The 25,216-nt window shown below is 45.5% G+C and overlaps 1 protein-coding gene and 1 long non-coding RNA gene across 6 annotated transcripts in view; one reads left to right on the forward strand and one right to left on the reverse strand.

Annotated features, from left to right (window-relative positions):
- The window catches only part of TBC1D22A (TBC1 domain family member 22A), a 1,169,061-nt gene that overhangs the window by 1,064,944 nt on the left and 78,901 nt on the right, over nucleotides 1–25,216 (forward strand). The gene's annotated exons all lie outside the window — the stretch shown is intronic.
- Nucleotides 1–25,216, reverse strand: part of LOC134932570 (uncharacterized) — an 88,920-nt gene that overhangs the window by 20,026 nt on the left and 43,678 nt on the right. For all 3 annotated transcript variants that reach the window (XR_010179400.1, XR_010179399.1, XR_010179398.1), the window contains exon 2: nucleotides 307–398. This is a non-coding gene — a long non-coding RNA (uncharacterized LOC134932570). The remainder of the gene's footprint in view (nucleotides 1–306; nucleotides 399–25,216) is intronic.

A 25,216-nucleotide genomic window follows, 5' to 3' on the forward strand; every position in this document is an offset into this window, starting at 1 on the left:
AACTAAACATGTGCTGCTTTGTTTATTAACACAATTTTGCTGCAAAATGGAAATATTGCTACTAACATCCTTGGCCACTTAAAGAATATTTTCTCTGCTGTAGTCTGTGTGGAAATACATAATATCAAACAAGTGTAGCCATCTGTGGGCTATCTGCTCACAAGTAACAAATCTGTTTCAAGCAAAGATTGCTACACAAATGTTATTGTGTTCTTTTAGATAAAAGTAACAAGTCCTATTGGATCACAAATTAATGTGTAAATAAATGCATACTTTGTTAATATAAAATTGTCTCAGTGTACATACTGTGAATAATCTCTCTGGGACCAGCAGTGCTTCATTTCTGTTTATAAGTGTCCTCTTTTAAAAATCAGAGTTTCCAGTTAACTCCGTTGAAACTGCAGAGGTCAGAGGTAGAAAAAAAGGGTAATATATGGATAGTGCTATGGGAACATTATCAGTGCCTATATATTCTTTTATTCTATTTTCAGGGTTAGGGTCAGGCTGCGGGAAATGTTGGGTTAGGGGAGTTAGGGATCAGGGTTAGCTTTCTTAATTAGTCAGTGTTGGTATTTTAAACACTGTAATGCCGCTTTCCTGCTTTAGTTCCACCCCGCATTGGGTGTTTGAAATCTGTGTTCACATTACAGCAAGCCACATTTGGTGTGAGCTCATATTCTGTCTAGGATGGTGACAAAAATGGCAACATTCTATGAAGCAGAAAAAGTGATATCAGATCTCCAGCTATATGGTGCCTATATATTAAGTGTCATTGGAATTGTAAACTTTTTTTATATGGAAATATTATTTTAATAAATGTAGTAATCTTTTTAGTGTCAAAATGTGTCTACTATCAGGTACATGTGAATTAATGGTGTATCAATATTCATGAGATGAAAACGTCATTTGTAAGTTAGACCACATATGTGACAAACTAAGAGGTAGCCATCACACTGCGTCTACTAAAGCACCCTCTTCATTAATTTCATTACACATTGTTAGATAGAACTCTTGCTGGTGGGATTTCTTCAAGAGATTCAGCTAAGATTAATTTTATAGTAATCATTTTAGTAGATAATACTTTAATAGAAGTGCAGGAATATGGATCAATATGTGTTGTTCTATATATATATATATATATATATATATATATATATCAAATGCTTGTCTACACATATCTTCCCAGTATCCTCTCACCTTTTTTCTAAGTGGGATATTATGTACTTCCTAATATTTCTTCAGAACCCAGACCATCCCACCTATGTCTGGACAGCTGGGGGAGGTATTCTTTCTGAAACTTAATCAACTCTGTTAATGAGAAACTTGAAACTAATTGGAAATTATGAGTATTGAGATACTCTTACATCTTTCATCAGCATAGTTTACCATCACACTATGGAGCCTATTTATTAAGCCCAGAAATTAGCATTATTTGTCACCACTTATTATTTATTAAAAATGTCATGCTGAAACAGTGCCTCCAATAAGAGGCTTATTAATGAAGACTTACTTGGCAGCAATATTTACTTCTGAGTACTGTCATGGCTATAATCACTGCACAGCCATAGGTCAACACGTGCACAAGCTAGACATAAAGAAGAAGAGGAATCAGATGTGATCCCTCTCCACTCTCTCTAGTGGGATTTATGTTAGGTTGCTACTGCCATCCTCAGATAGCGTTAACTATTGGACACAAGCTCCTAAAAGCTGTGCTTCTCTGATCTTGTTAAATAGGCCCATTTTGCTATAGATAAATATAGCAAATGCTGGAAATATCTAAGAATGTTAGTCATGAAGAGAGCCTTCATTTTGCCATAATTCTTCAAAATCTGTTTTTTTTTTCTTAGGATTTTTGATTTAGAAAATTTTCACAAGTTAGTTCATAACTATTTCTGCGTTCTTTTCAGTTTTATTACAAATATATCTTTTCATTATTCTGACGCATTAAAACTGCTTAGCAATTTAGGAATATGCATCCAGATGCCCACAATCCTACAGACAGTTGGCATCTTCCAATGCAATATGTTTTATTACCAAATTTGCACTGTAAGTAATTGTATACTATTCAGCGCATTTTGTAAAGATTAATACAAGTGCATAGCATTTGATATTCTATTATTATTATTATTATTATTATTATTATTTTCTCTGACGTCCTAGTGGATGCTGGGAACTCCGTAAGGACCATGGGGAATAGCGGGCTCCGAAGGAGGCTGGGCACTCTAGAAAGATTTATGACTACCTGGTGTGCACTGGCTCCTCCCACTATGACCCTCCTCCAAGCCTCAGTTAGATCTTGTGCCCGGCCGAGGTTGGATGCACACTAGGGGCTCTCCTGAGCCCTTAGAAAGAAAGTATAGATTTAGGTTTTTTATTTTCAGTGAGACCTGCTGGCAACAAGCTCACTGCAGCGAGGGACTAAGGGGAGAAGAAGCGAACTCGCCTGCTTGCAGCCGGATTGGGCTTCTTAGGCTACTGGACACCATTAGCTCCAGAGGGATCGACCGCAGGCCCAGTCCTTGGTGTTCGGTCCCGGAGCCGCGCCGCCGTCCCCCTTACAGAGCCAGAAGCAAGAAGAGGTCCGGAAAAACGGCGGAAGAAGACATCAGTCTTCACCAAAGTAGCGCACAGCACTGCAGCTGTGCGCCATTGCTCCTCATACACACTTCACACTCCGGTCACTGAGGGTGCAGGGCGCTTGGGGGGGGGGGGCGCCCTGAGCAGCAATAAAAACACCTTGGCTGGCAAAAATACCACAATATATAGCCCCAGAGGCTATATATGTGGTAAATACCCCTGCCAGAATCCAGAAAAAAGCGGGAGAATAGGCTGCGGAAAAGGGGCGGAGCTATCTCCCTCAGACACACTGGCGCCATTTTCTCTTCACAGTGCAACTGGAAGAAAGCTCCCCAGGCTCTCCCCTGTAGTTTTCAGGCTCAAAGGGTAAAAAAGAGAGGGGGGGGGGGGCACTAAATTTAGGCGCAATATTGTATATACAAGCAGCTATGGGGGAAAATTCACTCAGTTATAGTGTTAATCCCCTCATTATATAGCGCTCTGGTGTGTGCTGGCATACTCTCTCTCTCTGTCTCCCCAAAGGGCTTTGTGGGTCCTGTCCTCAGTCAGAGCATTCCCTGTGTGTGTGCGGTGTGTCGGTACAGCTGTGTCGACATGTTTGAGGAGGAGGCTTATATAGTGACGGAGCAGATGCCGATAAATGTGATGTCGCCCCCTGTGGGGCCGACACCAGAGTGGATGGTTAGGTAAAAGGTATTAACCGACAGTGTCAACTCCTTACATAAAAGGGTGGATGACGTAACAGCGGTGGGACAGCCGGCTTCTCAGCCCGTGCCTGCCCAGGCGTCTCAAAGGCCATCAGGGGCTCAAAAACGCCCGCTCATTCAGATGGCAGACACAGATGTCGACACGGAATCTGACTCCAGTGTCGACAAGGTTGAGACATATACACAATCCACTAGGAACATCCGTGACTTGATCCCGGCAATAAAAAGAATGTGTTACACATTATGACATTAACCTCTAAAAATGGGGTTTTTATGTTTGGGGAGAAAAAGCAGGCAGTGTTTTGTTCCCCCATCAGATGAATGAATGAAATGTGTGAAAAGCGTGGGTTCCCCCTGATAAGAAACTGGTAATTTCTAAAAAGTTACTGATGGCGTACCTTTTCCCGCCAGAGGATAAGTTACGCTGGGAGATATCCCCTAGGGTGGATAGGCGCTCACACTGTTGTCAAAATAGGTGGCACTGCCGTTTTAGGAACGGCCACTTTGAAGGTACCTGTTGATAAAAAGCAGGAGGCTATCCTGAAGTCTGTATTTACACACTCAGGTACTAGACTGAAACCTGCAGAGCGTGCTGCTGCAGCGTGGTCGGTGACCCTGTCAAACATACTAGTTTGCTGACATGAGAACATATTAAAGACGTCGTCTTATATATGAGGGATGCACAGAGGGATATTTTGCCGGCTGGCATCCAAAATGAATGTAATGTCCATTCTGTCAGGAGGGTATTAGAGACCTGTCACTGGACAGGTGATGCTGACCTTAAAAGGCGCATAGAGATTCTGCCTTATAAGGGTGAGGAATTATTTGGGGATGGTCTCTGGGACCTCGTATCCGCAGCAACAGCTGGGAAGAAATATTTTTAACTCAGTTTTCCTCACAGACTAAGAAAGCACTGTATTATCAGGTACAGTCCTTTCGGCTTCAGAAAAGCAAGCGGGTCAAAGGCGCTTCCTTTCTGTATAAAAAGAAGAAAAACTGCGCTGGTGCCTGGATTTTTGTGTTTCAGCTGCCCTGAACAAGAAGGATAATGGGATAAATACTAACAGATGTGTTAAGAACAAGGCGCTATTGACAATGTATCATGTATTTGCAACAATTAAATGTTGCAGTATTTATAGTGCAATACCTGTGAAAAAAGGGGAATTAGTAAATGTATACAGCCCTTTTAGGTTTTTTCGGTCCTGCCGGGTTCTCTTGCTGCCGGCTCTGTGTCCCGCTATTGTCTTTATGCGGGATAGTCCAAAACACCTATCTTTCCCTATGCTACCCACCTTATGTTTTTCAGTGGTGGGAAGGGATCTTCACTCCGGGCGGCTTGGTGTCTCTTCTCCGCGGACGTGACTTGCTGTGGTCGCGTCTTCTGTGTGCAGTGTTAAACTGCTGCGGCCGCTCCTGGTCCCGGCATCTAAGGCGGACAGGTTAAAGTCTTTTTTTCTGTGCGCTCTGTTTGAATGGCAGTGCACGGACCGTAATTGCTTTCCAACGCGTTTCGGGCTGCACGCCTTTTATCGAGGATAACACTGGTTTAGCCTATCTGATTATTTATAAGAAAAAACTTTATTGATTAATTGTTAAAAAACCGGAAACTCCTCCCCGGAAATGGGGTAGGAAAAAAGCGGTTTGCACATGGCCCAGTTAAAAATAATTTTCAGGTATTGCACTTGAAAAATGTGAAGAAACTGTACAAAGTGTAATGATATAAAAAATGTATAATAATGTGTAAAAAGGGTATATTTAATTTAAAAACGGGATTTCATTTATAATTGTATTAACACAACATTTTATAAAAAGTGTGTATAAAAGAATATAATTATAAAAAAATTATATATAAAAATATATATTTTTTATGATTTTTTTAAAAAGACATTAAATTCTATGTCCACATTGGATCTTTAATCTTCAAACATTACAACCTGCTGGTCTCAATGTGGACATTGAATTTAATGTCTTTTTAAAAAAATCATAAAAAATATATATTTTTATATATAATTTTTTTATAATTATATTCTTTTATACACACTTTTTATAAAATGTTGTGTTAATACAATTATAAATGAAATCCCGTTTTTAAATTAAATATACCCTTTTTACACATTATTATACATTTTTTATATCATTACACTTTGTACAGTTTCTTCACATTTTTCAAGTGCAATACCTGAAAATTATTTTTAACTGGGCCATGTGCAAACCGCTTTTTTCCTACCCCATTTCCGGGGAGGAGTTTCCGGTTTTTTAACAATTAATCAATAAAGTTTTTTCTTATAAATAATCAGATAGGCTAAACCAGTGTTATCCTCGATAAAAGGCGTGCAGCCCGAAACGCGTTGGAAAGCAATTACGGTCCGTGCACTGCCATTCAAACAGAGCGCACAGAAAAAAAGACTTTAACCCGTCCGCCTTAGATGCCGGGACCAGGAGCGGCCGCAGCAGTTTAACACTGCACACAGAAGACGCGACCACAGCAAGTCACGTCCGCGGAGAAGAGACACCAAGCCGCCCGGAGTGAAGATCCCTTCCCACCACTGAAAAACATAAGGTGGGTAGCATAGGGAAAGATAGGTGTTTTGGACTATCCCGCATAAAGACAATAGCGGGACACAGAGCCGGCAGCAAGAGAACCCGGCAGGACCGAAAAAACCTAAAAGGGCTGTATACATTTACTAATTCCCCTTTTTTCACAGGTATTGCACTATAAATGCTTCCTTTCTGTACAAAGACAAGGGAAGAGGGAAAAAGCTGCACCAGTCAGCCTGTTCCCAGAATTATAATTCTTCTCTCGCCTCCTCTGAGTCCACAGCATGACGCGGGGGCTCCACAGGTGTAGCCAGGTACGGTGGGGGGCCGTCTCAAAAATTTCAGCGATCAGTGGGCTCGCTCACAGGTGGATCCCTGTTTCATTCAAGTAGTATTTCAGGGGTACAAGCTGGAATTCGAGATGTCTTCCCCCCGCCGTTTCCTCAAATATGCCTTGCCGACAACTCCCTCAGGCAGGGAGGCTGTGCTAGAGGCAATTAATAAGCTGTATTCCCAGCAGGTAATACTTAAGGTGCCCCTACTTCAACAAGGACGCGGTTACTATTCCACACGGTTTGGGGTACCGAAACCGCATGGTTCGGTATGACCCTTCTTTATATTTAAAATCCTTGAACACATGCATAAAAAATTCAAGTTCAAGATGGAATTGCTCAGGGCGGTTATTGCAAGCCTGGACGAGGGGGATTACATGGTATCCCGGGACATCAAGGATGCTTACCTGCATGTCCCTATTTACTATCCTCGTCAGGAGTACCTCAGATTTGTGGTACAGGATTACCATTACCAAGTCCAGACTCTGCCGTTTGGACTGTACATGGCACCGAGGGTGTTACCAAGGTAATGGCCGGAATGATGATACTCCTTCGAAAAAGGGGAGTTTTAATTATCCCGTACTTGGACAATCTCCTTATAAGGGCGAGGTCCAAGGAGCAGTTGCTAGTCGGGGTAGCACTATTTTGGAAAGTGCTACAACAGCACGGTTGGATTCTAAACAGTCCAGAGTCACAGCTGGTTCCTACGACACGTCTACTGTTCCTGGGATGGTTCTGGACACAGACCAGAAATAAGTGTTTCTCACGGTGGAGAAAGCCAAGGAGCTGTCATCTCTAGTCAGAGACCTCCTGAAGCCAAAACAGTTATCGGTGCATCATTGCACGCGAGTCCTGGGAAAAATGTTAGCTTCCTACGAAGCAATCCCATTCGGCAGGTTCCATGCAAGAACTTTTCAGGGGGACCTGTTAGACAAGTGGTCCGGGTCGCATCTTCAGATGCATTAGGCTGATAACCCTGTCTCCAAGGACCAGGGTATCTCTACTGTAGTGGCTGCAGAGTGCCCATCTTCAAGAGGGCCGCAGGTTCGACATACAGGACTAGGTCCTAGTGACCATGGATGCCAGCCTTTGAGGCTGGGGGGCAGTCACACAGGGAAGAAACTTCCAGGGACTTTGGTCAAGTCAGGAGACTTCCCTACATAAATATTCTGGAACAGAGGGCCATTTACAATGCCCTGGGTCAGGCAAGGCCTCTGCTTCAAAACCAGCCGGTCCTGATCCAATCAGGCAACATCACGGCAGTCGCCCATGTAAACCAACAGGGCGGCACAAGAAGCAGGATGGCGATGGCAGAAGCCACAAGGATTCTCCCATGGGCGGAAAATCATGTGTTAGCACTGTCAGCAGTGTTCATTCCCGGAGTGGACAACTGGGAAGCAGATCTTCTCAGCAGACACGACTTCCACCCGAGAGTGTGGGGACTTCATCCAGAAGTCTTCCAAAGGATTGTACACCATTGGGAAAGGCCACAGGTGGACATGAAGGCGTCCCGCCTCAACAAAAAGCTATAAAAGATATTGCGCCAGGTCAAGGGACCTTCAGGCGATAGCTGTGGACGCTCTGGTAACACCGTGGGTGTACCAGTCGTTTTATGTGTTCCCCCCTCTGCCTCTCATACCAAAGGTACTGAGAATAATAAGAAGGCGAGGAGTAAGAACGATACTCGTGGTTCCGGATTGGCCAAGAAGAGCCTGGTACCCAGAACTTCAAGAAAATATATCAGAGGACCCATGGCCTCTGCCGCTCAGACAGGACCTGCTGCAGCAGGGGCCCTGTCTGTTCCAAGACTTACCGCGGCTACGTTTGATGGCATGGCGGTTGAACGCCGGATCCTAAAGGAAAAGGGCATTCCGGAGGAAGTCATTCCTACGCTGATTCAAGCCAGGAAAGATGTAACTGCAAAACATTATCACCGCATATGGCGGAAATATGTTGCTTGGTGTGAGGCCAAAAAAGGCCCCAACAGAGGAATTTCAACTAGGTCGATTTCTGCATTTCCTACAAGCAGGAGTGTCTATAGACCTAAAATTAGGCTCCATTAAGATACAGATCTCGGCTCTGTTGATTTTCTTCCAGAAAGCATTAGCTTCAGTACCTGAAGTTCAGACATGGTAAAAGGAGTGCTGCATATTCAGCCCCCGGTTGTGCCTCCAGTGGCACCTTGGGATCTCAACGTGGTGTTGAGTTTCTTAAAATCACATTGGTTTGAACCACTAAAAACCGTGGATCTAAAATATCTCACGTTGAAAGTAGTCATGTTATTGGCCTTGGTTTCGGCCAGGCGTGTATCAGAATTGGCGGCTTTGTCATATAAAAGTCCTTATCTGATTTTCCATATGGATAGGGCAGAATTGAGGACTCGTCCCCAGTTTCTCCCTAAGGTGGTATCAGCTTTTCACTTGAACCAACCTATTGTGGTGCCTGCGGCTACTAGGGACTTGGAGGATTCCAAGTTACTGGACGTAGTCAGGGCCTTGAAAAATTATGTTTCCAGGACGGCTAGAGTCAGGAAAATTGACTCGCTATTTATCCTGTATGCACCCAACAGGCTGGGTGCTCCTGCTTCTAAGCAGACTATCGCTCGCTGGATCTGTGACACGATTCAGCAGGCACATTCTGCGGCTGGACTGCCGCATCTTAAATCAGTGAAAGCCCATTCCACAGGGAAGGTGGGCTCATCTTGGGCGGCTGCCCGAGGGGTCTCGGCTTTACAACTTTGCCGAGCTGTTACTTGGTCAGGGGCAAACACGTTTGCAAAATTCTACAAAATTGATACCCTGGCTGAGGAGGACCTGGAGTTCTCTCATTCGGTGCTGCAGAGTCACCCGCACTCTCCCGCCCGTTTGGGAGCTTTGGTATAATCCCCATGGTCCTTACGGAGTTCCCAGCATCCACTAGGACGTCAGAGAAAATAAGATTTTACTCACCGGTAAATCTATTTCTCGTAGTCCGTAGTGGATGCTGGGCGCCCATCCCAAGTGCGGATTGTCTGCAATACTTGTATATAGTTATTGCCTAACTAAAGGGTTATTGTTGAGCCATCTGTTGAGAGGCTCAGTTATATTCATACTGTTAACTGGGTATAGTATCACGAGTTATACTGTGTGATTGGTGTGGCTGGTATGAGTCTTACCCGGGATTCAAAATCCTTCCTTATTATGTCAGCTCGTCCGGGCACAGTGTCCTAACTGAGGCTTGGAGGAGGGTCATAGTGGGAGGAGCCAGTGCACACCAGGTAGTCATAAATCTTTCTAGAATGCCCAGCCTCCTTCGGAGCCCCTATTCCCCATGGTCCTTACGGAGTTCCCAGCATCCACTACGGACTACGAGAAATAGATTTACCGGTGAGTAAAATCTTATTATTATATTCATTGATTTTTAAAGTGTCACAATACTCCCCAGCAATGGACATACAGTATAGAGAAAACAAATGGAGACAAGACAACAAATCATAAAGGGATGATTCTGCTTTTGTTAGAGCACAGCTCAAACAAGAGGAGTGACTGCTGCTCAGAGTGGAGATTGGGACATTAATGTGGGTTGTCTAGGTATAAGCTCTAATAAAGAGGAAGGTTTTCATGTATTGATTTATGCCTATTAGCCATTTCCTTATTCATTTCTCATAGATGGTAAACATTGGATTATGACATTAATTTTTACATTATACATGTTGTCATCAGAACAACTGTTGAAATGTTAAAAAAAAAAAAAAAAAAAAATTTTCCAATATCTACATGAGCTTACTCTTAGTTTGTTCTCCTAGCTCAGTGGTTCACAACTCCAGTCATCAAGTACCCCCAACAGGTCATGTTTTCAGGATTTCTGCTTATGAAAACAGATGGGATAATTGTCACTCCCCAGTTTGCTTACTGATAGTGGCTGGGAACCAATGAATGTATGAGAGGTTGAGCACAGCATTAGCCTGATACAAGTGACTAGTAGTGCCCTTCCTGTGTTTTCCAGCTGTCTGAAAGTGCATCACTACATCGATCACAGAGTTGAGCGTAGCACAGTCCTGGAGCTCAGTCTGTTTTCTCCTCTGTTAACATTAGTCCGATTCCTGACAATCTAGTAGCAATCCCCAGTAACACCAGTTTGTGTGGTATTACTTATGACTGAGTTTACAAAATATTATTATCATCACCTTTGCGTATTGTCTACTGGTTTTATTCATTCTCCTGGAAGAGTCCAATTACCAGAAGAGAGAATTTATTTGTGGTACTTGATAATAACTGTTTATTTTGTATGTTTATTGTGAATAAATGTATTTTACATGGAACTGTGAGGGTATCCAATTAGAGCTGATCCATTTTTGGCTGATAATATTGGCAAGATATCATGGTATCCTGTTACAGGCCATTTTTTTAATCAGCTGAAAACAGACCCAAAAATTGTGCAAAAACACATAGGCGATAATTGCTGGCATCGGGGTGGGGGTGGGGGGTGAGTGCGCCGCATCGGGGCTAATAGGATAGCCGGCAATACAATTATTTGTTAATAGGTTGATAGGTTGTGCACTCCAGTTAGTGAGGTATCTCACTATTCCTCCTATTGTTACCTATCTATAGTGGGATAATTACTGACCCAGCAAATTAGATCAGCTCACCTGTGCATGATTAAAGAAATTCAGAAAACATGTACTGTTAGAGGTACATGAGGACATGAGATTGGAAACACTGGTCTAGCACATTTCAGTGTGAAAGCCCTCAATCTATCTTTTGAAACAGTAGCAGACACTCAATCTGTGTCAATCAGTAAGCAAGCAAAAAAACTCACATTTTCAATTGGTTATGGACCACCACCTTTATTAATTTAAAAATGTATTTTTTTAATAGATTATCAACTCTTTTATGCCTTAAATGAATGAACAGTGACAGTGAGAATACATTCAGGATATTTTTAATTCATCTGGAACTTTGTTAACATGCAACTAAAAAGTGTAAAACGCATTTCAAAGGGACATGGGGGGTAATTCAGACATGTTCACTAGCAAGCCATTTTTGTACTACTGTGATCAGATAGTCGCCGCCCACAGGGGAGTGTATTTTAGCTCTGCAAGTGTGCGAACGCATGTGTAGCAGAGCTGTAAAAACAGATCTTGTGCAGTCCCTGAGTTGCCCGGGACTTAGCTGCTGCGATCACTTCAGCCTGTCCGGGACTGGAATTGACGTCCAGAACCCTCCCTGCAAACGCTTGGACACGCCTGCCACCAACAAATGCCTTCTTCCTGTCAGTCTCCTTGCGATCGCCCGTGCGAACGGATCCGTCACACAAACCTATCGCTGAGTGGTGATCTGCTTTATACCCGTGCAACATGCCTGTGCATTGCGGTGCATACACATGCGCAGTTTGGACCTGATCGCCCACTGTAAGAAAACGCACAGCAGCGATCAGGTCTGAATTACCCCCATGGTTGGGTTTCTGGCATCTCTGAATAACCAAACATCAAGTCCTTTTGCCTGTTATGAAAGGCTATGCGCCTGACCATAAAATGTTCCAAAAATGTTCTATCCCCACTCACAAAGGTATTTTAAATAATCACATTCCAAGAAATCAAATCTCCTTTTTTTCTTCTTCAGTTAAAACATTTACACTTCTGCAGATGCTTCCACATTGGTCTTGTCAAAGTCAGAAAAATGTCTTAGTGCACACTGCCATATTTGCACCGCACACTGGTCCGTGCTGCGCATGCGTACGCTCTCCTGTGGAAGCGCATACCCGCAATAGCGTGCACTCGCACGCGCAGTATGCGCATTTACGGTAGAGTTTATGTGATCGTAGCGTGCGACTCATTCGTTACAAAAGTTCACAATTAATGTAGTTTATAGATCATGTTCCCCTCAATAGTTTCTGTAAGTTTGGTTTAGATAGAATGTCCCTGAGCGGAGGAATCCCTCTTTGTATTGCACGAAGGGTCTAACAGGAGTCATACAGCAGTGTTTGGTATCCATCGGAAGAGTATTTAATTAGCAATATTCCGGTGTTGGTTTGGAGCGGATTAATCGCTCGTGCGAATAGTTATGGACATAAGAAGTTTATGTCCATTTCTATTATTTACCCATACTCAGGTATGCGGCGGGAAACCCAGTTTTCCCACCCACCTGAGCTGTTTAAACTCAGCACAGCCCACCTGTATGAATCAACCTATGACCTTTGGTTACAGTACAGGGCCGAATTCCTGTGTCCAATAAACTGTAGGATTGTAGGGACTAGGAGATTGCATTGTGTGTGGGGCATAAATAGGCAGACCGACCACATCCAGCTCTCACTCTCTCATCAACGGTTATCTGCTGATAATCGGGAGCTGGATATCGAGGCGCAGGCGATCATACCCTTTGTGCGTAAGTTCTCTCCGTAATCATTGTCTTTCTGTGAGCCAATTTCTCTCATCTCTCTCCGTCTCTCCGTCTCTCTCTCTCTCTCGTCTCTCTCTCTCCTCTTTTCTCTTATATCTCTCATAGTATTATAGTATTGTATTGTATTGTGTTAGACCAGGATAGCATTGTAGTTTATCCCTTAGTTAGGTGTTTGGTTAGGAAGTCTTTGTTATATTGTAGTGTATCATTTGTACTGTGTTACTCTTTTACAAGTATACTAGATATAATACAGATAATAGGCTTTGGAACCCTAAACCAGTATCAGTGTATTTACTATAGTGTTAAGTGTTCACTTGAGCGTCGGTGACGCTCAAACAGCTTTGTAGATAGTCAGGTTACACAAGGTTGCATTTACACCCTGTACTCACATTAAGGTATTCTGTGTGTTTCATCGGTATAAGGTTTAATATCAAGGTATAGTGTTGTGAGCGTCTGCACCGCTGGTGACCTCCTCGTGGTCTCTAGCGTATGCTACGTTACAGCGAATCTTTCCCCTAGACATAACCAATAACGTGTCCTGTGATCACTGGGCCGTGAGCGAACGTGACGCTTGAGCGTCTCGCCTACGGCTGTGCGATCGTTACGCAAATAGCGTATCTTTACGGTATTTCCTAAGCAAACAGCGTACAGTGTTCTTAGCTTCATAAAGGGTTGATTATACGACAAAGGAATTTAGCTTTGTCAGTCTGCATATCTATTTATGTCACTATAAAAACAGTTGTATTTGTGCAGTAATGGGCACATATTGTTATCAAAAGCCCTTTGCTGTTATGCTTCTTCACATTTGTAAATGATCCATTATGGTAAACACAAAAAAGATACATCTGACGTTTTAATCACCTGGCTGGTATGAGAATGCAAGTGACCAGCTAATCAGATGGGTTTGTATATTTTTGTAGATTGTTATTGAAAAGTACAAACTGCATGAAGTGTTGGTATAAAAAATGTAATTAAGTACAGTAGCATTTAACATTTGCTGCTAAATTTAAAAAAATAATTATATCTACTTTGCCTTTGAAATGTGTGTTGCATTCAGTAGCGGATCTTGCTACGGGGCAAGCCGTATTTTTGCCCGGGGCGCCGCCTTCTGGAGGGCACCGCCACCATGGCAAGATCCGCTACTGTTGCCGCCCGGTGCTGTGTAGATGCGGTGCGGTGCGCAATGAAGTCATCCTACACCGCACTGCATTGTCGGAGCAGCACATAGGCGCTAGAGGTCATAATTAACCTCTAGTGTCTATGCGGTGCTTTGGGAGAGACGTCATGATGTCTCTCCCATAGATCCGAGGAGCGGCACCGGCGCCCGGAGATGGAGGGAAGCAGGAGCGGGGATTGTGAGTATTAATTTATTTTTATTTATATTTTTGTAAGCATCACAACTAGGGGGCACAACTCTACAGGGGGCACAGTACTGGGGCAATACTACTGGGGGCACAGCTATACAGGGGGCACAGTACTGGGGGCAATTCTACTGATGGCACAGCTACAGGGGGCACAGTACTGGGGCACAGGGGGCATAACTGACCACGCCCCTTCTCCATGAAGCCACACCCCTGTTTTTTTTGCCCTGGGTGCCACAAGGTCTAGATCCGGCCCTGGTTGCATTTATAAGGTTCGATTAGCACATTTTTGTGTTCTATATAGATTGCAAAAACAGCACATCTACAGTCTAATTTTTATATTAAGTTTTAGGGTTAGATTCATCACAATCTGCAAGGTAAAAATCTAAATTTGTCATCCTCCGCCTCTCGTATGTTAACCTCTGCCCCCCCACCACACATTATGCTGTCATCCTCTGCCTCTACTTGTCACCCACTGCCTTGTGGCATATTGTGAACTTGGGGTGAGGTGGAAGATGGGGGCCCAAATTATATATTTGAACCTGGGCCCACCACTCACAAGTTCTGCCACTGCGTGTGAAAGTAGCCCATAGGCTGATGAGGCCAAGGTAAATCTAACATTATATCTGCATTGTTAGTCTTATAGACCTACTACTAGGTTGATTAGTTTGTATACTATTTGCTATTTTGTCACTGATAGTATGCTACTTTTCCACTGGTATTATGCTACTTTCTGGCTAATTTTATGCTACTTTTTTTAATAAATGTGTATTATTTTTGCTCAATTGAATGGTATTTTCTTGCATATTCTTACAGTATATAGATAAATAAACATGCTTTGTGAGAACTTTTGAATGGCTTATAACATGGTGCACAACAGTATCCATTACTGTGGCACAACACACCGTATCATAGTATCTCCTGTATCTCCTTTTTAGCTTTATTAGATAAGTGTGATACTTAGAGTAATTCTGGCGTAGACATGTGGAAACAGCAGTTTCTGCTTGTTTTAAAGACATAATCCATCTAATAAATAGGCCACTTGATCATTTGTAGTGTCAGGGCTTGATCAACCAATAGGCTGATCAGTCTGCAGCCTGGAGCGCTGAGTCCTGGGGTGGCGCAGCGGGTGCGGACATCACCTGCATGAGTCATGACGTTACGAGCCGTACCCACCCGTGCCTTCAGAAAGCCACTACAGGCAGCCTGTGGCATATCCATCTGCGCTCTGCAGAGTCGCTGGCCGGCCGCCCGCTGCAGCCTACAGCCATTGAGTCCAGCATCCCTGGCTGTGCAGGAGAAGGTCGGCTGCGGGTCTCCCCAACCACCAGCCCACGGGCACCTTTAGGTTTGAGCAGTTTCATTACTGTATGTTGAAGTTAATATAGGTTTAAGCAAAGGGGTTTTCATGACTCTACTGTGGTCAGTATTGTTCTAAATGAGTTATGCTTTGATATACTTAAGGGGAAGCTTTGCAGCTTTTGTTTTAAATAATAATATATATATTTCTCTAACGTCCTAGTGGATGCTGGGGACTCCGAAAGGACCATGGGGAATAGCGGCTCCGCAGGAGACTGGGCACAAAAGTAAAAGCTTTAGGACTACCTGGTGTGCACTGGCTCCTCCCCCTATGACCCTCCTCCAAGCCTCAGTTAGATTTTTGTGCCCGAACGAGAAGGGTGCATACTAAGGGGCTCTCCTGAGCTGCTTAGAGTAAAAGTTTAAAGTAGGTTTTTTATTTTCAGTGAGACCTGCTGGCAACAGGCTCACTGCACCGAGGGACTAAGGGGAGAAGAAGCGAACTCACCTGCGTGCAGAGTGGATTGGGCTTCTTAGGCTACTGGACATTAGCTCCAGAGGGACGATCACAGGCCCAGCCATGGATGGGTCCCAGAGCCGCGCCGCCGGCCCCCTTACAGAGCCAGAAGACTGAAGAGGTCCGGAAAATCGGCGGCAGAAGACGTCCTGTCTTCAATAAGGTAGCGCACAGCACCGCAGCTGTGCGCCATTGCTCTCAGCACACTTCACACTCCGGTCACTGAGGGTGCAGGGCGCTGGGGGGGGGCGCCCTGAGACGCAATAAAAACACCTTTTTTGGCAAAAAATGCATCACATGTAGCTCCTGGGCTATATGGATGCATTTAACCCCTGCCAATTTTTCCATAAAAAAGCGGGAGAAAGGCCGCCGAGAAGGGGGCGGAGCCTATCTCCTCAGCACACTGGCGCCATTTTTTCCTCACAGCTCCGTTGGAGGAAGGCTCCCTGACTCTCCCCTGCAGTCCTGAACTACAGAAACAGGGTAAAACAAGAGAGGGGGGGCACTAATTTGGCAGATAAATATATACAGCAGCTATATCAGGGAAAAACACTTTTATAAGGTTATCCCTATATATATATATATATAGCGCTCTGGTGTGTGCTGGCAAACTCTCCCTCTGTCTCCCCAAAGGGCTAGTGGGGTCCTGTCCTCTGTCAGAGCATTCCCTGTGTGCGTGCTGTGTGTCGGTACGTTGTGTCGACATGTATGAGGAGGAAAATGGTGTGGAGGCGGAGCAATTGCCTGTGTTAGTGGTGTCACCCCCTAGGGAGTCGACACCTGACTGGATGGTCTTATGGAAAGAATTACGTGATAGTGTCAGCACTTTACAAAAGACTGTTGACGACATGAGACAGCCGGCAAATCAGTTAATACCTGTACAGGCGTCTCAAACACCGTCAGGGGCTCTAAAACGCCCGTTACCTCAGGTCGATACAGACACTGACACGGACACTGACTCCAGTGTCGACGGTGAGGAAACAAACGTATTTTCCAGTAGGGCCACACGTTACATGATCACGGCAATGAAGGAGGTTTTGAACATTTCTGATACTACAAGTACCACAAAAAAGGGTATTATGTGGGGTGTGAAAAAACTACCCGTAGTTTTTCCTGAATCAGATGAATTAAATGAGGTGTGTGATGAAGCGTGGGTTTCCCCCGATAAAAAACTGCTAATTTCTAAAAAATTATTGGCATTATACCCTTTCCCGCCAGAGGTTAGGGCACGTTGGGAAACACCCCCTAGGGTAGATAAGGCGCTCACACGCTTATCAAAACAAGTGGCGTTACCGTCTCCTGATACGGCCGCCCTCAAGGAACCAGCTGATAGGAAGCTGGAAAATATCCTAAAAAGTATATACACACATACTGGTATTATACTGCGACCAGCAATCGCCTCAGCCTGGATGTGCAGTGCTGGGGTGGCTTGGTCGGATTCCCTGACTGAAAATATTGATACCCTGGACAGGGACAATATATTATTGACTATAGAGCATTTGAAGGATGCATTTCTATATATGCGAGATGCACAGAGGGATATTTGCACTCTGGCATCAAGAGTATGTGCGATGTCCATTTCTGCCAGAAGAGGGTTATGGACGCGACAGTGGTCAGGTGATGCTGATTCCAAACGGCATATGGAAGTATTGCCATATAAAGGGGAGGAGTTATTTGGGGTCGGTCTATCGGACCTGGTGGCCACGGCAACGGCTGGGAAATCCACCTTTTTACCCCAGGTCACCTCTCAGCAGAAAAAGATACCGTCTTTTCAGGCTCAGTCCTTTCGTCCCCATAAGGGCAAGCGGGCAAAAGGCCACTCATATCTGCCCCGGGGCAGAGGAAGGGGAAAAAGACTGCAGCAGACAGCCTCTTCCCACGAACAGAAGCCCTCCCCCGCTTCTGCCAAGTCCTCAGCATGACGCTGGGGCCTTACAAGCGGACTCAGGCACGGTGGGGGCCCGTCTCAAGAATTTCAGCACGCAGTGGGCTCACTCGCAAGTGGACCCTTGGATCCTGCAGGTAGTATCTCAGGGGTACAAATTGGAATTCGAGACGTCTCCCCCTCGCCGGTTCCTGAAGTCTGTTTTACCAACGTCTCCCCCCGACAGGGAGGCGGTATTGGAAGCCATTCACAAGCTGTATTCCCAGCAGGTGATAATCAAGGTACCCCTCCTACAACAGGGAAAGGGGTATTATTCCACGCTGTTTGTGGTACCGAAGCCAGACGGCTCGGTGAGACCCATTTTAAATCTGAAATCCTTGAACACTTACATAAAAAGGTTCAAGTTCAAGATGGAGTCACTCAGAGCAGTGATAGCGAACCTGGAAGAAGGGGACTATATGGTGTCTCTGGACATCAAGGATGCTTACCTCCATGTCCCAATTTGCCCTTCTCACCAAGGGTACCTCAGGTTTGTGGTACAGAACTGTCACTATCAGTTTCAGACGCTGCCGTTTGGATTGTCCACGGCACCCCGGGTCTTTACCAAGGTAATGGCCGAAATGATGATTCTTCTTCGAAGAAAAGGCGTCTTAATTATCCCTTACTTGGACGATCTCCTGATAAGGGCAAGGTCCAGAGAACAGTTAGAGGTCAGAGTAGCACTATCTCAAGTAGTACTACGACAGCACGGATGGATTCTAAATATTCCAAAATCGCAGCTGATTCCGACGACACGTCTGCTGTTCCTAGGGATGATTCTGGACACAGTACAGAAAAAGGTGTTTCTCCCGGAGGAGAAAGCCAGGGAGTTATCCGACCTAGTCAGGAACCTCCTAAGACCAGGCCAAGTGTCAGTGCATCAATGCACAAGGGTCCTGGGAAAGATGGTGGCTTCTTACGAAGCGATTCCATTCGGCAGATTCCACGCAAGAACTTTTCAGTGGGATCTGCTGGACAAATGGTCCTGATCGCATCTTCAAATGCATCAGCGGATAACCCTGTCTCCAAGGACAAGGGTGTCTCTCCTGTGGTGGTTACAGAGTGCTCATCTCCTAGAGGGCCGCAGATTCGGCATTCAGGATTGGGTCCTGGTGACCACGGATGCCAGCCTGAGAGGCTGGGGAGCAGTCACACAGGGAAAAAATGTCCAGGGCTTGTGGTCAAGCATGGAAACGTCACTTCACATAAATATCCTGGAACTAAGGGCCATTTACAATGCCCTAAGTCAGGCAAGGCCTCTGCTTCAGGGTCAGCCGGTGTTGATCCAGTCGGACAACATCACGGCAGTCACCCACGTAAACAGACAGGGCGGCACAAGAAGCAGGAGGGCAATGACGGAAGTTGCAAGGATTCTTCGCTGGGCGGAAAATCATGTGATAGCACTGTCAGCAGTGTTCATTCCGGGAGTGGACAACTGGGAAGCAGACTTCCTCAGCAGACACGATCTTCACCCGGGGGAGTGGGGACTTCACCCAGAAGTCTTCCACATGATTGTGAACCGTTGGGAAAAACCAAAGGTGGACATGATGGCGTCCCGCCTCAACAAAAAACTGGACAGATATTGCGCCAGGTCAAGGGACCCTCAGGCAATAGCTGTGGACGCTCTAGTAACACCGTGGGTGTACCAGTCAGTATATGTGTTCCCTCCTCTGCCTCTCATACCCAAGGTACTGAGAATCATAAGAAGGAGAGGTGTAAAGACTATACTCGTGGCTCCGGATTGGCCAAGAAGGACTTGGTACCCGGAAATTCAAGAGATGCTCACGGAAGACCCGTGGCCTCTACCTCTAAGAAAGGACCTGCTCCAGCAGGGACCATGTCTGTTCCAAGACTTACCGCGGCTGCGTTTGACGGCATGGCGGTTGAACGCCGGATCCTGAAGGAAAAAGGCATTCCGGATGAAGTTATCCCTACCCTGATCAAAGCCAGGAAGGATGTAACTGTGCAACATTATCACCGTATTTGACGTAAATATGTTGCGTGGTGTGAGGCCAGGAAGGCCCCTACAGAGGAATTTCAACTGGGTCGATTCCTGCATTTCCTGCAAACAGGACTGTCTATGGGCCTCAAATTAGGGTCCATTAAGGTTCAAATTTCGGCCCTGTCAATATTCTTCCAAAAAGAACTAGCTTCAGTTCCTGAAGTTCAGACGTTTGTCAAGGGGGTACTGCATATACAGCCTCCTTTTGTGCCTCCAGTGGCACCTTGGGATCTCAATGTAGTTTTGGGATTCCTAAAATCACATTGGTTTGAACCACTCACCACTGTGGACTTAAAATATCTCACATGGAAAGTGGTAATGCTGTTAGCCCTGGCTTCAGCCAGGCGTGTATCAGAATTGGCGGCTTTATCCTATAAAAGCCCTTACCTAATTTTTCATACGGACAGGGCAGAATTGAGGACTCGTCCTCAATTTCTCCCTAAGGTGGTTTCAGCATTTCACTTAAACCGGCCTATTGTGGTGCCTGCGGCTACTAGGGACTTGGAGGATTCCAAGTTGCTGGACGTAGTCAGGGCCCTGAAAATATATGTTTCCAGGACGGCTGGAGTCAGAAAATCTGACTCGCTGTTTATCCTGTATGCACCCAACAAGCTGGGTGCCCCTGCTTCTAAGCAGACGATTGCTCGTTGGATTTGTAGTACAATTCAGCTTGCACATTCTGTGGCAGGCCTGCCACAGCCAAAATCTGTAAAAGCCCATTCCACACGGAAAGTGGGCTCATCTTGGGCGGCTGCCCGAGGGGTCTAGGCTTTACAACTTTGCCGAGCAGCTACTTGGTCAGGGGCAAATACGTTTGCAAAATTCTACAAATTTGATACCCTGGCTGAGGAGGACCTGGAGTTCTCTCATTCGGTGCTGCAGAGTCATCCGCACTCTCCCGCCCGTTTGGGAGCTTTGGTATAATCCCCATGGTCCTTTCGGAGTCCCCAGCATCCACTAGGACGTTAGAGAAAATAAGAATTTACTTACCGATAATTCTATTTCTCATAGTCCGTAGTGGATGCTGGGCGCCCATCCCAAGTGCGGATTGTCTGCAATACTTGTACATAGTTATTGTTACAAAAATCGGGTTATTATTGTTGTGAGCCATCTTTTCAGAGGCTCCTCTGTTATCATGCTGTTAACTGGGTTCAAATCACAAGTTGTACGGTGTGATTGGTGTGGCTGGTATGAGTCTTACCCAGGATTCAAAATCCTTCCTTATTGTGTACGCTCGTCCGGGCACAGTATCCTAACTGAGGCTTGGAGGAGGGTCATAGGGGGAGGAGCCAGTGCACACCAGGTAGTCCTAAAGCTTTTACTTTTGTGCCCAGTCTCCTGCGGAGCCGCTATTCCCCATGGTCCTTTCGGAGTCCCCAGCATCCACTACGGGCTATGAGAAATAGAATTATCGGTAAGTAAATTCTTATTTTTTTTCTTTCTTGAGCTTTTTGTGCCTTTTCCTTCTCTCCTTTGTAAGCTACACTTCCAGTAACCCATGGGAGCGTGGCTTGCTTACTATTTTAGAATGGCGCTTGAAAAGGCATCTGGCTGCATGTACTGTATCAACAGCTAGCTAGAGTCTAGAGCAGAGGTTCTCAAACCCGGTCCTCGGGGGCACACACAGTGCATGTTTTGCAGGTAACCCAGCAGGTGCACAGGTGTATTAATTACTCACTGACACATTTTAAAAGGTCCACAGGTGGAGCTAATTATTTCACTTGCGATTCTGTGAGGAGACCTGCAAAACATGCACTGTGTGTGCCCCCGAGGACCGAGTTTGAGAACCTCTGGTCTAGAGGCTTGTGGCTTTATATTGGTCTGTGGAACTATACTAACCAGCCTCAGCTTTTGGCCGTGGCTATGATGACTGTGAGGATATTGGGTTCAAAATCACTCAGTCACGGTGGTAGATGAAAAACCAACAGTGGTTTATTGACAGAATAGGTTATAACACAGCTCAGCACACTTCTGTGATCCAATTCTACACGACAATCCCTCCTGGAGCTCCTGACAGAACATTACTTCTTAGTCAGTCTCCTGCCTCTCTCTCTCTAGCAGAGCTCACACCTCTTGTTATACCCTCCTGTCTATTCATCACACAAGCTGGTCAGTCAGGAGTGGAGACGAGGTGTCTGGACTCTTGTACACAATGGAGTGCACAGGATCAGATTACCTGAATCTCCATACAGATTCTGTTTACTACATAACCTACTCATCCTAATCACATCTGAGTGTACAGGTAGGGGACTTACATTACAATGACCTGATTTATCTATGTTACTAACACTCTGGCCTAGACTTATTCAGTTAACAATTACATTGAATATATAATAACCAAATAAACTACATATACCAAATATAACAGATAAAATATAACTGTACAGTATAATAACCACACAATACAATACAATATTGCCTAACATAGAACTAATAACATATTGGCAATTGGTGAAGTCCATGTATAGGACCAGGGCTAGGAAAGTAACCACGTGTCTTTTACCACTGTGCGACACGACACGCTGGCTGTGTCATCACATGTCGTCACATTACCTTCCCCTACTTTCTCGCCCTGTGTCCTAAGTAGCTGAAGCTTGCTGAGCGCAGTGATGCTCTTCTACATCAGACAGTCTGTGCCCCATCATAACAATGACAGGCTGGTTTCTCTTGTGGGTCTGGTGGGTTTTGTGAATAGCATTTTACAGTTTGTACGGAGCCCACCAGCGTCCCAGGTCCAAAGTCTGTGGTAATTGTCATGAGGCTTGTGTGGGAATTTCTTTCCCCGGTCTGGTGGGTGTGTGGTCCACAGTACATAAATCAATACACTCTTACCAGGGTCCGGTGGAAACGTGATCAGCAGTCCATAGTTCTTGTATTTCCCCCCGGTGTCCAATCCAAACACATTAATCAAAGTCCCCTTTGTAGACAGCCGCTGGGTTGGGGTAACAGCATGTGCAACAGTGTAATTCAATAAGTCCAATAACTGCACCTGGGGACCTAATAATTCCCCTACACCCAACTGGGTAACCTCACATTTCAGATAGTCACAATTTTCCTCCATAAACAAAATCTGATCTCTGGGGCCCTCACTCTCCCTCCCCAACCATGTATTCCCTGGAAACCCCACTTCCATCACCTCTGGTGCATCAGGACAGTGGCTTCCCTCCCCCAAACATGAACCACAGGTATGGTAATTGTCAGGGCACAATGGGGATTCCTTCATGCCAGAAGTTTCTTCTGTGCTATCCTGGGTAAATGCTTCCTCCAGCCTGGCTGGCTGGGTAACTTGTGGGATCCTACTCTGAGTCTTGTATGCTTTGGCCTGGAGTACAATCTGCTCAGCTTCCTTGTGTGTAGCCACCAACTCGACCATTGTTGTACTGGAACATGGATGTAGGTTCACCGGGACAGTGGCATTACCTTCTCTATTCACTGCTACATGTCCTGGCTGACCACCATTGTCTTGGTTAGAGTCAGTCATTTCACCTTGCACACACTGCCAGTCCAAAACACATTCAGGTGCCCTAGAGTAGAGCAACATGTTCCCTTCCAGTTCCTGAGCTGATGCTATTTTCACCAGGTCTGATACCTGGATTTTCTCTGAGTCATAGGGAAGATTCTGGCATTCAGACTGCAGCTCCTTACCATCAAGTTCACTGAATGGGCACAGACCTCCAGAATCTTCTGGGAGAGATACAATAGCTGGGGGTACACTGGGCCCTTCCTGAACATCCTTTTCTGATAAAATAACTGGGGCAGCCATGAACATAGCTTCACAATAGGCCTCCCTCAGCCGAATATGCTGATCAGCCTGAAGTGAGACCCTGTCTGCACTAGCCATGCTTATAGTTGGGACATTACCATCTACTGCTGCCCTCGCAGAGATCTCCTCTTCCACCTCTGCCAATGGGAAGGCATAGTGCATCTTCTCCTGGGGTGTTTGGATGACAGACCCCACTTCCTTCTCATTTTCAGTAGCCTCCCCCAAACACAACACTGTAAATGGCTCAATAGCCAGGACTGGTTGGTGCTCACCTGAAGGATTCCCTTGGAGGCTCTGTTGCTGAAGTGGTGGTCGGGTGATAGTAGCGATTTCTTCCTCAATGTCTCGCTGGCACTCTGCGATGGTTTCTATATCCTCCAAACCCGCAAATGGCCAGTTGTAACACAGCTCAGACTGGTCACCAAGTGTTTTACTGCGACATTCCCCCAGGGACAAGAGAACGGGTTGCAGACAGTGCTTCCTTGCATCCACCTGGTCAAGGTCATCCTTTTCCAGTGTAACATACTGGGCAGACAGTTCTTGACACTCTCTCACCAAGTCCTCATCCTCCATCTCAGCAAAAGGGAAGTTGTAGTGCAGTTCCTCCTGGGGTGCCTGGATTGTGCTCACTGCTGTCTTCACTTCGTGTGCTTCCTTCTGTATAGACCACTGGGCAACTTCTTCCCTTGGGTATGGGAGAAGCTGTTGCAGGTGGTGCCTTTCCACATCCACCCTGTAACACTGGCCTCGCCATGCTGGGGTATCCAGGGGCCCCCGATCCAATGCCACTTCTTCTGGCTCTGTCCGGGAAGGCAATTTACTCTGCACTTGCTCTTCCGTCTCTGTATATTGTATACTTTGTGTCATTTGGGCCACTGTGGCGATCACTTCCTCCCTGAATTCCTCAAACTCTGGCTCCCCCAGCAGATTCCATGTGGCTGCTTCACTTCTGCAGTGCATGAACGCATTCCCAAGATGACACAACTTGTCCTGTATGCTGGATACTCTCCACCTGCTGATTTCCCACTGAGCTTCATTCCAGTACTCCCAAATGTGCTGCATTTTGGAAACTATAAATAAAAGATCCGGCTTCTCAGCCTGCCGATATGCTGACAAACTTCCAACCACAAGCTCCACTGCCCTGGTTCCATTACTGGTCTCCTCCGCTGAGGCCTCGACCATATCCTCCTCTTCCTCCTTATCACAAGGGTGCTCAACGTCCCATTGAGCCAGTTTTCCAATTAGGGATTCCTTGGTATCCACTGTATTAAACTCAATCCGTCTTGCTCGACAGAGGTCCTGTAGTTGATCCTTCTTGCTGTAACGGTAGCATAGCGGGGCGGAATCCATTGCCTGCTGTGGTTTATACCTTTCTGCTGGTGTCTTGAGTGATCCCACCGCTGCCGCCAAATGTGAGGATATTGGGTTCAAAATCACTCAGTCACGGTGGTAGATGAAAAACCAACAGTGGTTTATTGACAGAATAGGTTATAACACAGCTCAGCACACTTCTGTGATCCAATTCTACACGACAATCCCTCCTGGAGCTCCTGACAGAACATTACTTCTTAGTCAGTCTCCTGCCTCTCTCTCTCTAGCAGAGCTCACACCTCTTGTTATACCCTCCTGTCTATTCATCACACAAGCTGGTCAGTCAGGAGTGGAGACGAGGTGTCTGGACTCTTGTACACAATGGAGTGCACAGGATCAGATTACCTGAATCTCCATACAGATTCTGTTTACTACATAACCTACTCATCCTAATCACATCTGAGTGTACAGGTAGGGGACTTACATTACAATGACCTGATTTATCTAT

This window comes from Pseudophryne corroboree, chromosome 6 (assembly GCF_028390025.1).
Source record: "Pseudophryne corroboree isolate aPseCor3 chromosome 6, aPseCor3.hap2, whole genome shotgun sequence".
NCBI classification, from domain to species: Eukaryota; Metazoa; Chordata; class Amphibia; order Anura; family Myobatrachidae; genus Pseudophryne; species Pseudophryne corroboree.